The sequence below is a fragment of the Chrysochloris asiatica genome, unplaced genomic scaffold (genome assembly GCF_000296735.1).
Source record: "Chrysochloris asiatica unplaced genomic scaffold, ChrAsi1.0 scaffold00364, whole genome shotgun sequence".
NCBI classification, from domain to species: Eukaryota; Metazoa; Chordata; class Mammalia; order Afrosoricida; family Chrysochloridae; genus Chrysochloris; species Chrysochloris asiatica.
Window position 1 is genome coordinate 1,507,321 of NW_006408882.1, and position 13,024 is coordinate 1,520,344.

General features: G+C 42.8%; 1 pseudogene; it reads right to left on the reverse strand.

Moving 5' to 3' along the window:
- Nucleotides 1-13,024, reverse strand: part of LOC102829164 — an 18,273-nt pseudogene that overhangs the window by 4,256 nt on the left and 993 nt on the right.

Here is a 13,024-nt window from a genome sequence, read left to right on the forward strand (position 1 = left end):
AAAGAAATGGCTCACAATTGTAGAACTGGGTGAGTCCCACGTCCAGGACAGATGACCACGATCAGCAGGCAGGTCTGGAAGGCAGACAGATAATTGAGCAGGCCACTAGCTCAAGTCCAAAGAACCCGAGGTTGGCGGACAAGCCAGAGGACAACCAGCAGAAACGCTAGCAGGCTTTGCCTGAGTGTCCTTTATATTGGAAGCAGGCCACACCTCCAAGGAAGCATCCTTTCAATTGATTGCTGCTTCAAGCCAATCATCATAGAGTTATTAACTACACTGTATTAGATTTCACCATGGAGATGACCACATCTCAACTGCCAAACCACTGGAAATCCTGGCCCAGTCAAGTTGACACAAAACCTTAGCTATCACAGCATGTTAACCGTTTGCCCCATCCAGGGATTCCTAGTTGTAAAAATAAAAACAAACAAATCAAACCCATTGCTAAGGAGTTCAGTCTGGCTCAGGGCAACCCCATGTATTACAGAGTAGATCTGCTTCATAGAGTTGTCTTGACTGTAATCTTTATGAAAAGGAGCCCTGGTGGCTCAATGATTAAGCATTCCGTTGCTAACTGAAAGGACTGAAGTTCCTACTGACGAGATGTTCTATGGGAGGAAAGACCGCGCAATATCCTCTAAATCATACAGTCTTGAAAACCCTACTCTGAACTACCCGGTGGCTCGGAGTCAGCATCAACTCAGCAGCACACAACAGCAACCATCTTTATGGAAGAGATTGCCAGGTTTGTCCTGTGCAATGCTGTTGGGTGGGTCCAAACCACTACCCTTCATTTTATCAGTGTTGTTTGGTGATGTCAAATCGATTTAGACTTTTCTGCCTGGGGAATGCAGGATACTAGTCAATCAGTTTACCTTTTTTAATAGACTATCTTAATCTGTCATTTTATGCTCAACCTTGCTTTTTTTTAAATTCTGTGGCAATAATTAAGGAGCTCTGGTAGCATAGTGGTTACAAGTTAGTCTGCTAATCTTACTAATCTTACAGTTAGAAGTTTGAAACTACCAGCGGTTCCGTGGGAGAAAGATGAGGCTTTCTGCTCCCATAAAGATGTATAGTCTCCAAAATCCTATACAGGGTCACTATGAGTCGGAACCTACTCCGTGGCACATAACCACCACCACCATAGCAAAAATTGCTTAATGTTATCTGTGGGAATGGGTTATAAATAAACAAGAATTAATAGGAATCAAATTTCAATGTGCTGTCATTTCTTTGTTTTCTTTTTCCATTTTCTCAGTAAGAATATAGTTAATTATTCCCTTCAGCGGGACCTTTCCTGTTTTCTTCTGTGCTGCAAAGGTGGTAGTTTGTATCACCATAAATTAAATGTGCGAGACTCACTTGCCTAGTATTTACTCTAATTAGTGCTGAAATACTTCCACAAAAAGTCTCTGTACTATTCCTTCTTTCTGTGATTTAGATGTAGTTATATATTGTTTTAAGAGATTCCATCCAAAAGATAAGCTTCAGGTTTCTTTTTTTAAAATGTCTGTAGGGAAATCAAATGGCATTTTGCAAAATCTAGGAATGTTTTGATCTGACAACTCTATGCTCTGTTCTTAGTGCTCAGCTGAAAGTAAGAGGTTGGAGGGGAAAGTCACAAAATGTGAATTAATGAGCTGGGCTGCAAAGTCAGTTTTAACTGCAGAGGTCAGTGATTCAAGCTCACCAGCTGCTCCTCGGAAACCCTATTCTGGGTCACTATGGGTGGGAACTGACTCATAAAATCTAACAACAACAAACCTTGCTAACCTTAGGAGAAAGGAAACAGCATAATGAAATGGAACTGGCCAAAGGCCCCAAGGCCAGAGAACACAGCCCTGCCAACACGAGGTGCTCAGTGACTCTCCACAGTTTCCCTCCAGGTCTGGGTTCTTACCCATGTAGTTGGGACAATGGATAGATTCGTAAAGGCTCCTTCCGCCCTATGATGCTACACCTTAATAATCAAATGATAGTGTTGCTAAAGTCAGACTAGACTGTAGAGTTTCTCAACACTATTGATATAGTTCTGGTGTGGTGCTGTGGGTTAATGCGCCAGACTGCAAAGTTGGTTTGAACCACAGGGTTGGTGGTTCAAGCTCACCAGCCGTTGCTTGGAAATCCTATACAAGTCGCTGTGGGTGAGAACCAACTCTATAGCACTGAAGAACACTAACTGACATTTGGGCTGGATAATTCTGTGTTGTGCACTGTAGGGTGTTTGGCAACAAACTTGCCTCTATGCTATAGGTGCCTGTGGCACCCCACCACTTATTACAATAAAAAATGTCATGAGATATTGTCAAATATTCCTTGGAGGGAAAAATGCCCACTTTTTGAGAACGACTAGAGGAATTCCAAAATGACCAACTGGATTTATCTGGAGGCTCTGGGCAAGGCTTCGTGAAGAAGGAGGAACTTCACTTGAGTCTTGAAGGATTACGGGAAAAGCAAGGAAAGTATATGGCAGTGAACGAATTTGTATGGTGTGGGGTATACCGGGATGAGTATGCCTGAGGGAAAGAAGGAGGGAAAGGAGACTAGATTGGTAATAATGGTGGATAACAGTTAAACATAACAGACATGTTTCCATGCTGAACGAAGACTTCAAATGTTCAGGAATTTTGTCATAATTTACAATGAAATGAGTCTTTTGAGGTCTGCAGATGGAACCTACCATCTGATTACAATCACCAAGAACCTGGCAATTTGATCTTTTAATGATTACCGAATCCACTACCACCAACACGATTCTGCGAAGACAGAGTAGAACGTCACTCAGATAATACAGAAGCAGGCTCCCACACCTTTCTTCTCCAGAGTGACTGGTGAGTTTCACCAGCTGACTTCTCAGTTAGCAGACAATCACTACCAGAGGTCCTACAATACCACCATCAACGCAAGCATTTGTTGTCGTTTTTAAGGGATGGTGGGAAAACTTTGTATCGTTCAGTTAGATATTTCCACACTAATTTTGCCCAGGTGCTCAGTGAAAGAGGGTTGTGATCCTTATTAATGGTGCCCATAACTGCTGTCTAAGCCACTAGATCACCACATCGAGTTATGGTTCATGGACACACGGTCTCCAGGAAAACTGCTTCAGACCATTTCCTGCCAGATCCACAATTCAATATTGTTATGAATGTGCTCAGTAAAAAGCAAGAGAGAATTATAGTGAGAAACCACATGGCTCAGGACCAGTAATGTCCCCAAATGTACATTTCAGATAACAAACTCTACAAGGCACAAGGTGTTGGTCTTAGAAAACCTCTCTTGATTGCAATCAACAGAAATTTAATGTAAATACTAGTCTAATACACAATAAATGTATTTTATGGATCAAAGTGCTCTTACTGAAATAAAGTAGAAGCAAGTGCCAGGCTCTTATCCAAATAGAACTAGGGATTGTAAATGCAGGAACTGAGACATCTGTCTCTAACTCTCCAATTGTCATCTTTACCTCTTAGTAAATATATGCTTCATGTTTTATTTTCTCCCTCAACTTCCCTAGTTTTCCCTTCTTCCCTCCCCTCACTATTTTGCTTACTAGTTATCTTACCTAAGATGTCCCAAGACTGCCTCAAACCCAGTCCATGCTCAATATGGGACCACAGATGGTTACAGATGGGTCTCCCTGGCCTTGGGAGTACATGGGCTATCCAGAAAGAAACACTGAATGGGATGATTCATTCCAGGCAGTGACAGTGACCATGGGCCTCATTGCCTGATAGATTGTATAGGAAAGTACCATGGATGCTAACAGCATTGAGGGTTCCTTGGGAAGGAAGTGACCATCAGTGTGAGATTTAAAGAGCAGTCCAGGGAAATAAGGAATAAAAATTAGCCAGCAGAGAAAGCAATGTGGAGGTTACTCATGACCCTTGTGAAGGAACATTAAGGGAAGTGATAGAGGTGGAAGCCAGAGTGTAGTTAGAGTAGACAGGAAAACAGGAGTTGAAATTCTCTTTCTAGAGAATTTCTAGAGGTTTATTCAAGAAGGGAAAAAGTTTATTCTAGAAGAGACTTTGGGGCCAATTGAAAGCATTTATGGGATGAAATAGGTATATATGGGACAACAGGAAAGTCCATAGAGATGATGATGTGAAGAAATCAGAGCAGGGGGGATAACCAAAGTATCAAAACCAGAGTATAGGGATCATTACCTGGAACAAAAGATCTTATGCCTTGAAAGTAAAGCAAAAAGACAAAGGAAAGGCACAAATGTGGCTTTATTTGCTGGCTGCCATTGTTGTGCCTTTGAGTAGGTTCCAACTCATAGGGTTTCCAAGGAGTGGCTGGTGAGTTTGAACCACCGACCTTGTGGTTCAAATCAACCTTGCGGTTCAGTGCTTTAGCCCCCAGAGCCATGCAGGTACGGAGCAGAGAGTTAAGGAGGTTTCTGTTAATGAAAGTAAAGTCAAACTCTAGCAATGTGGTGGTGGTGGTGCTATGTACCGTGGAGTCGGTTCTGACTCATAGTGACCCTGTACAGGGTTTCCGAGGCTGTAAATCTTTACGGGAGCAGAATGCCTCATCTTTCTCCCTCAGAGCAGCTGGTAGATTCAAACTGCTGACCTTGAGGTTCGCAGCCTGATTCGTAACCACTACGCTACCAGAGCTCCTTTTAAACTCTAGCGATGTAAGGGATGAAAACAGTGCAAGGATTTTGAGGAGACCATGGTCAGAGCTGACAGGACAGGTGCCTGGGCGGTTTACTGCCCAAAGGTGCCATGTACTCATTTATACCAATATGTGAACTCAAGGGATGCTGACCTCTTGGTCAAGTTTTAGAAGAGCAGAGGAGATGCTTCTCTTATGTAAGCCCATACTGCACACAAGCCAGGCACATACTTGGGAGAGTTCACATGTATGTTCTCACTGGTGCACATGTGCACACACATGCATGCATGGCTGTTGCCTGCTTTAATCATGCTCGGAGAATCTGAGGTTTCTTCTCTTACCCTCAGAAGCCTGACTCGAAACTTGCCTGCCAGACTCCACACCTGGCAGTTTTCTTTAGCTGGGGTAGAAATGGCACAGAATGTGCAGACTGCCGATAGTGTGGGGGCCAGAGTCTGGGTGGGGACATTGTGAATGGGCAAGACTGTGCACACCTTTATGTATGCAGTCAGGGCCTCTTCTCCCTGGGACCTGGAAACCCCGTGCAACAATATTTTATTTTAGTAGGACTAGAGAAGCTTGTACTCTATGAGGTGAAGGTTAAACAACGCACTTTCCTAAAACACTATGTTGTTGCTGTTAAGGTTTAGACTCATAGCAACCTGATATAGGCTTTCCAAGGAGTGGTTGGTGGGTTTGAACTGCCGACTTTGAGGTTAGAAGTCCAATGCTTATACTACTGCACCACACCAGTGCTCCTAAGTGCTATGTTGTTGTTATTGTTAATGCCATTGAGTCGGTTCTGACTCATAGCAACCCTGTATAGGATTTCCAAGGAGCCGCTGGTGGGTTTGAACTGCTGACCTTCTAGTTTGCAGTCCAGCATTGATCCTATAGAGCCACAGACTGGCAAGTTCCAAATCTGCAGTTCAGACATCAGTCTGGAGGATTCTCACTCATGAAGAATCAGGCTGTTGACTCACAAGACTGTGGGAACTGGGAAATCAGGTCAGACCACCAACTGGAGTCCCATGAACTGGATGGAGGTCAGATGGAGGCAAGCTTGGTCACTCAGGCAAAGTCACTTACAATCCACTCACATCACCAAGATGGCTCAGTTTATACCCAGCAGGATAGTAAAACTCTCCAAGCCCCTCATTAGATTTCCAAGTTTTTATAATCACAATTAGCCCTGTTAAAAATCACTCACAACTGAACCACATAATCCTATCAGCATCTTCCTCCACCTTTTCTAACCTGAATCCCTCAGAAAAATAGTCATTTGGTGAGAGCTACAAAGGATCAGACATTGTTTCGTTCTGCTGTGCATGGGGTCGCTATGAGTCGGTTCCGACTCAATGGCACCTGACAACAACAATAAAGACATGATTGTTGTTGTTGTGTTGTTATGTGTCATGGAGTCAGTTCCAAGTATAGCAACCATACACAGGGTTTCCGAGACTAAATCTTTACGGGAACAGAAAGCCTCATCTTTCTCCCATGGAACAACTGGTAGTTTCAAACTGCTGACCCTGAGGTTCGCAGCCCGATTAGTAACCACTACACTACCAGAGCTCCTTAAAAGACATGATTAGAAGAGATATATTCAAAAATTCACCACACTGCGCTCCCTTTAGTCTCCAACCTCAAGGCACAGCTGTCCAAGTTGGGCAATAGTAAATTATCTAGAGGAAGAAGCAACTGGTTAACCAGTTGCTAGTTCATCTAGCTTGGATCAATGTGGTTAGACTAGAACCAGACTAGAACTAGAGTTTTCAATTGCTATGTTTTCAAAAGTGGATCTCCAGGCATTTCTCTGAGATGCCTCTAGGTTAACCTTTTGGTTAACGCCTGTGAGCAAATTTGCACTACCCACAGGGCCAGAGGAAGGGGTATTTTTGCTAATTCTCAGGGGCCCTGAGAGCCGTAAAGGTTTGAACAGTTCCATAGGGAACAGGCAAGCTGCCCAATGGATACACTGCTGAGCACCACCAAGGTACAGCTGGGGCTGATGTCTATGAATTTTTCATGGACCAACTGCATGATTGAATGATGTTCTGTAAATCAGCCCAGGGGATGGAATGGAGAAAGCAGTTTAGGACACGGGTCCATGTTTAGGGTTTTGCCAGGAAGGAGCCGGGCAAAACTTTAAGAAGTTCTGCTAGGAATTTGGAAATTTTAAAGAATAAGGGATTCGAGTAATGAGCTTCAATGTAGGCAGTGTAGGCCACAAAAGGGCTGAAATTGGAGGGCCTGGTAGCCTAGGATATGTAAGATCAGATTAGTGGGCTAGAGGGTATGAGAGAGTTGACAGATCAGGGATTCTATTCTTACTATAATCCAGGTGCTAGCATTTTCTTTGGAATGCTTGAACAATCTTATATGGGACCATCCATTCCCACACTGAGGTCAACAATACAAATTCTCCTTTTCATCCTCTCAGCTCTGCCAAAATTTAGTCTGCTTTAAAAACCCTTAGTCTTTGCCACCATGAGCTTTCATCCTTGGTTGGGGAGGGGGATAGAATGTCTTCTCAGCACATCCTGACTCCAATGTGGATTCTCATGACCCCATAGCTCTCATTTCCCATAATCCTGGAAGTTAACACATAGACCATTATTATGTTAAGGATTTTCCTGATATGGCTACATGGAATCAGAAGATTAAAAAGAGAAAATGACAAAGTACTAAAGATAACAGAACCTCACAAAGTTTTATACAGTGTAAGCTACATTTGATGCATTTGCGTTATGGTATTGAAGGAGAGTAATAAAAGTACTAGGGACTGCCAAAAGACCAAACAAATCTGTTTTGGAAGAAGCAGTCAGAATGCTCCCTGGAAGCCTTACTTCAGACATTTTTTCAGGAGGGACAGTCACTGGAGAAGGATATCATGTTTGGGAAAGTGGAGGGTCGGAAAGAAAGAGGAAGATCACTAACAAGATGGATTGGCACAGTGGCAGCAGCAGTGGGCTCAGGCGTAGCAGTGATTGTGAGGTTGGTGCAGGACCCGGCAGTGTTGCGTTCTGTCGTGTATAGGGTCACTATGAGTTGGTATTGACTCGGCAGCCAAAAACAACAAGGTTACACTGTGAATGTAAAGAAAACAAAAATCCTCACAGCTGAACCAATAAAGATAGAAAAGATCTTTATTGAAAAGAAAAGATTGAAGTTGCTTGGATCCACAATCAAAACTCATGGAAGTATAGTGCCGTGGAGTCGGTTCTGACTCATAGCAACCCTGTGTAGGGTTTCCAAGGCTGTAAATCTTTACGGGAGCAGAAAAATCTCGTCTTTCTCCCACAGGACCACTAAGGAATTTTGAGCAGACTGTTCTATCACAGAAATTTTTCATGGGTTCTTTAGAGACACTTCTAAAATCCTACCTCTACAGCCCAGCACTGGAAAGCTATCTTCCTCGATAGCCGTTAAAGAGAAACCCATATCTTCACTCCTTTCTCAGACCCTCAGCACCAAGTGGTATCTTTAGCTTCTTTCCACTGAGAGCTGCTTGCCTTGGCCAGCCACCCTCCTAGTTAAGATCCTTCACGTGACGGAACCACAGACGACAAAAATCACAGCCTCTTCTTACCCCAGTGCAGTCACTTCTCCTGCGCAGCTGATCATTGAGACTCTTTAGTTGGGAGTCTGGCATCAAGCGGGGGACACACAGAAAGCTTTGTTGTTGTTGTTAGGTGCCATTGAGTTGGTACCGAGATTAAGCTTAGTGATTCTTCTAAAGGGGCCTCCTGATTCGAGGTGAAGGAGAAAGTGCATCCCTTCCTTCCCTACTTGGTAGGGTGGGAGGGTTGGACAGGATATTTACAGTATTCCAGTCATTTTTCCTAAAGCTCCTTTCTTCTTCTCTTCAGTGATTTCTAACTTTCTCATGCCGCCAGTGTGGGTGAGGAATTCAGGGTCATGTTACTGGTTTTCAAGTACCTCATTAGTAAATCAGCAACTCACACTTCCCTTTGAAATGTGGCATCTATTACATCTTGATGCCTTAGCTAAAACAGAAATCTGAACCTGCTAAAGTCTTTCACTCTCTCTTTTTCTTTTCTTCTCTCTTCTATTATTCTATTTTCTTCTTTCCTGATCTTTCATTGTTTTCTTTCCTTGAATCTCTTATAATCCAGTCAAACAGGTCTACTTTGCATGTCTTCTGTCTAGATGTTAAGGTAGTAAGTCCTCTTGGAATAGCTTTATATTATTGTAACTTGAATATGTCACAATGGTTCAGAAGAAGTGGGTAGCTGGGCTTTCATGACCTGAACAAAGGTCATGCCCATGGAATGCAGATCAAGTAACTGCAAAGCTGGTAGGTGAACTCACAAAGAAATGAAGAAAACTCTTCAGGAGAAAGGATCTCTTCCAGTGCTTTGCATACCTGGGGAATCATGTTGAGCTGCAGATTCATACCCACTAGGTGTGAGAAGATGCCTGGATTTTTCTCATGTCTAACAATCCCAGGGTTTGCCAATGCTGTCATGAACCACACTTTTAGTATGCATTTTAAATTACACTTTTCAAGTTCAACATTGTTAGAAACTAGTCTATGGATTAGGATAGCTCCAAATGAGATTCTCTTTAGAAAGTACATTATCCACTACTGCAAAACAAAATTGTTGTTAGGTGCCATCGAGTCAGTATGGACTCATAGCAACCCTATGCACAACAGAAAAAAACACTGCTCAGTCCTACACCAACTTCACAATCGCTGCTACTCCTGAGGACAATGCTGTCACCATTGTGCCAATCCATCTTGCTGGCAATCTTCCTTTTTTTTCTCTGACCCTCCACTTTATGAAACATGATATCCTTCTCCAGGGACTGGTCCCTCCTGATAATGTGTCAGAAGTATGAAAGAGGAAGTCCGCCATCCTGGCCTCCAAGGAGCATTCTGGCTAAACTTCTTTCTTTGTCAGAGAATTAGAAGTAGGATGGTCCCCTTTTGTGTCAACCTCATAGCTTAAAGTGTCAGCCTGAAAAAACCAACTCATTGCTGTTGAGTCAATTATGACTCATGTTGTTGCTGTTAAGTGTTGTCAAGTCAGTTCTGACCCATAGCGACACTGTATAGTGTTTCTAAGAAGCAGCTGGTGAGCTTGAACCACCGGCCTTGTGGTTCAAACTGACCTTGCAGTCTGGCGCATTAACCCACAGTGCCACACCAGGACTCCAACTATGACTCATGGTGGTGGTGGTTATGTGGTTATGTAGTTGGTTTCGACTCATAGCAAACCTGTATAGGGTTTCCAAGGCTATAAATCTTTATAGGAGCAGAAAGCCTCATCTTTCTTCTGTGGAACCACTGGTAGTTTCGAACTGCTGACTGTGAGATTAGCAGCCCGACTCATAACCACTACACTATGAGAACTCCTTAATTGTGACTCATAACAACCTAATAATACAATTGCTGGGATTTTAAAGGTTGTTGTGGTGCTATAGGATAAGCATTGGACTGCTAACTGGAAGGTTGGTGTTTCAAACCCATCAGTCACTCTGGAAACTCTATACAGGGTCACTATGAGTCAGAACTGACTTAACAGCACTTAACAACCACCACAGTCTTTTCAGAGGTAGACTGCAGATTCCTTCTCTAGAGGAGGGCTGGTGGGTTCCAACCACTGACCTTTCGGTTGAACACTGTTCCACCAGCCCTCCTTGGTGTCAGCTTAGTCACTGGATACAAAAAATAGATATATATTTGACTCAAACAAGGTTACAAATGCTGAAGCTGATACCATCTGCCTTGTCTTCCTAGCATTGTACACATTGCCATGCATTTGTTGTTCTGGTTAAGTGCCATCAAATCAGTTCTGACTCACAATGACCCTGTACAGGGTTTCTGAGACTTCATCTCTGCAGGACCAGAAAGCCTCATATTTCTCCATGGAGAAGCTAGTGGGCTTGAACCACCAACTCTGTGGTATATTAGACTCTGATGTACCCATTACAAATTCAAAGAATGTGTTGACATAGTATGTTAGACTTTCTTGGTGACATGAATACACTCAGAAGTGGGGGTGGTTGTATGCCACTGAATCTCTTCAGACTCATAGCAACCCTGTATAGGGTTTCTGAGGTTGTAACTTTTTATAGGAGCAGAAAGCTTCATCTTTCTCACACGGAGCAGCTGGTGGTTTCAAACTGCTGAAAGTCTCATAATTCACTTTGCAACAAGGGTGCCTTGAATACACTCAGTAGTCTTGTGATAAACCATGTGAATTTTCAATGACAATCTAAGCAAAGATCAATTACACCAAGTTCCAGGGAAATCAAGAACAGATGAGCGATACCATTTTCTCTAATGAACCTTAGCATAAGATCTGAATTAGAAGTGTAATGAAAAGATTAGCTCCAATATTCCTAACACCTGCATCTTGCTGATTAAAGTTTTAAATTCAAAACTGGCATTTGCAAAGTTAGTGCATTTTTTTTTTTTTCCTGTTTGTTTTAAATCTTCATAGGAACCGAAAGCCTCATCTTTTTCCTTCGGTGCAGCTGATAGGATTGAATTGCCAATATGTATATTACAAATATATCTAAATTGAGCATATGTGAGATTATAAAATTGCTGAATTTTCAACTAGGCTGATGTGGGGTAAAATTGATTTACCCAAGTTACCAATAACAAAGTTAAAACAATCAAAACTAAGCACAGAATATGGTTTCATAAATGAGATGATTGTTTTAACTCAATTAAGGTGAAATTTAAAACTGACTTGCTTTTCATAGCCCTGACATATCACCCGAAATTCCAGTCAATGACTGATAGGAGATCATGGATACTTAACCCAGCTTCCTCACTGCTTAGCAGAAAACTCAAGAGAGCCAATCACTTATCTTTGCAAATAACATACCAGTTCAAATCTCATCCAAGTCTCTCCCTTGCCTATCTCAGTGTTTTGCACTGTCTCACTGCAAGAGAACTGTTTCACTTCAAGAGAACTGGGTTTCAACTGCACACAGGAGGAGCCTGTGTAAAGACTCTGCTCATTGACTTCCTTCTTCTTTTCCCCTCCATAAATCCTTAACAACACTTCTGGAATGATCTTCCAAACAAACTGGTGGTGGTGGTATGCCATGGAGTCGATTCTGACTCATAGTGACCCTGTTCAGGGTTTCTGAGGCTGTAAATCTTTACAGAGACAGAAAGCCTCATCTTTCTCCTGTGGAACAGCTGATAGTTTAACTGCTGACCCTGAGGTTAGCAGCCTGATTCAGAACCACTTCTCTACCAGAGCTCCTTTCCAAATAAACTAAATGCACTCTAATCTTGGTGTGGCGCTGTAGGATAAGCACTGGACCATAAGGTCACTTTGAACCACAAGGTCGAGTGCAAACTCACGAGCCACTCTTCGGAAATCCTGTACAGGGCCCCTATGAGTCAGAACCAACTTGATACTTAACAAAAACAACTCTAATCTTTTGTCTCAGAGACAGAATCTGGGGAGCCCAGAAATAAATTCAAGTTGTTGTTGTTGTTGTTGTTGTTGTTAAGTACCGTGGAGTCAGTTCCGACTCATAGTGACCCTACACAGGGTTTCCGACGCTGTGAATCTTTACGGGAGCAGAAAGCCTCATCTTTCTCCCCCTGCCCACCTTGAGGTTAGCAGCCCGGTTTGTAAAGGGCTTAGTAAACTATAAGTAATTCTTATTTCATAACAGTATGGACTTAGCCTACTGTCATTTAATAAACTCCAATTCATGGTGAGTTCATGTGTTACAGAGCTGAACCACCCCATAGCGTTTTCATGGCTGTCATCTCAGGGGAGAACAGCTTATCAGGGCTCTCTTCCATGAAGCTTCTGGCTATGTTCAAACCAACAACTCTCAAGTCAGAAGTCGATTGTAAACAATTTGTGCCACCTAGGCTCTTACCTACCCAGACTTGATTCCAACTCACAGGGACCCTATAAAGCAGAGTGGACTCCTCCTTAGCATCTCTGAGGCTGTAAGTTATTACAGGAGCCGCAGACAGCCTCCTCATCTTTCTTCCATAGATTGATTAGCTGATGGCTTCAACTGCCAGCCTTGAGGCTCCCTGTACCCAGGCTCCTACTTTGTGTTAAAAACACAGAAACAAATAAACAAAATCCCCAAACCCAGGGCTATCATCCCCACTCATAGTGGCCCTCTGATAACAGAATTGCATCGTGGGTTTTCCAAGACTATAATCATTATGGGTGCCGACTAGCACATCTTTCACTCACACTGTGGATGGTGGGTTTGAACTATTCACCTTTCAGTTAGCCAAATGCTTAACCATGGTGCTACCAGAGTTCCTAAAACAAACAAACTGCCACTGAGTCCATTCTAATTCATAGGAACTCTGTATAGGGTTTCTGAGGCATTGTAGGATAAGCACTGGACTGATAATCACAAGGCC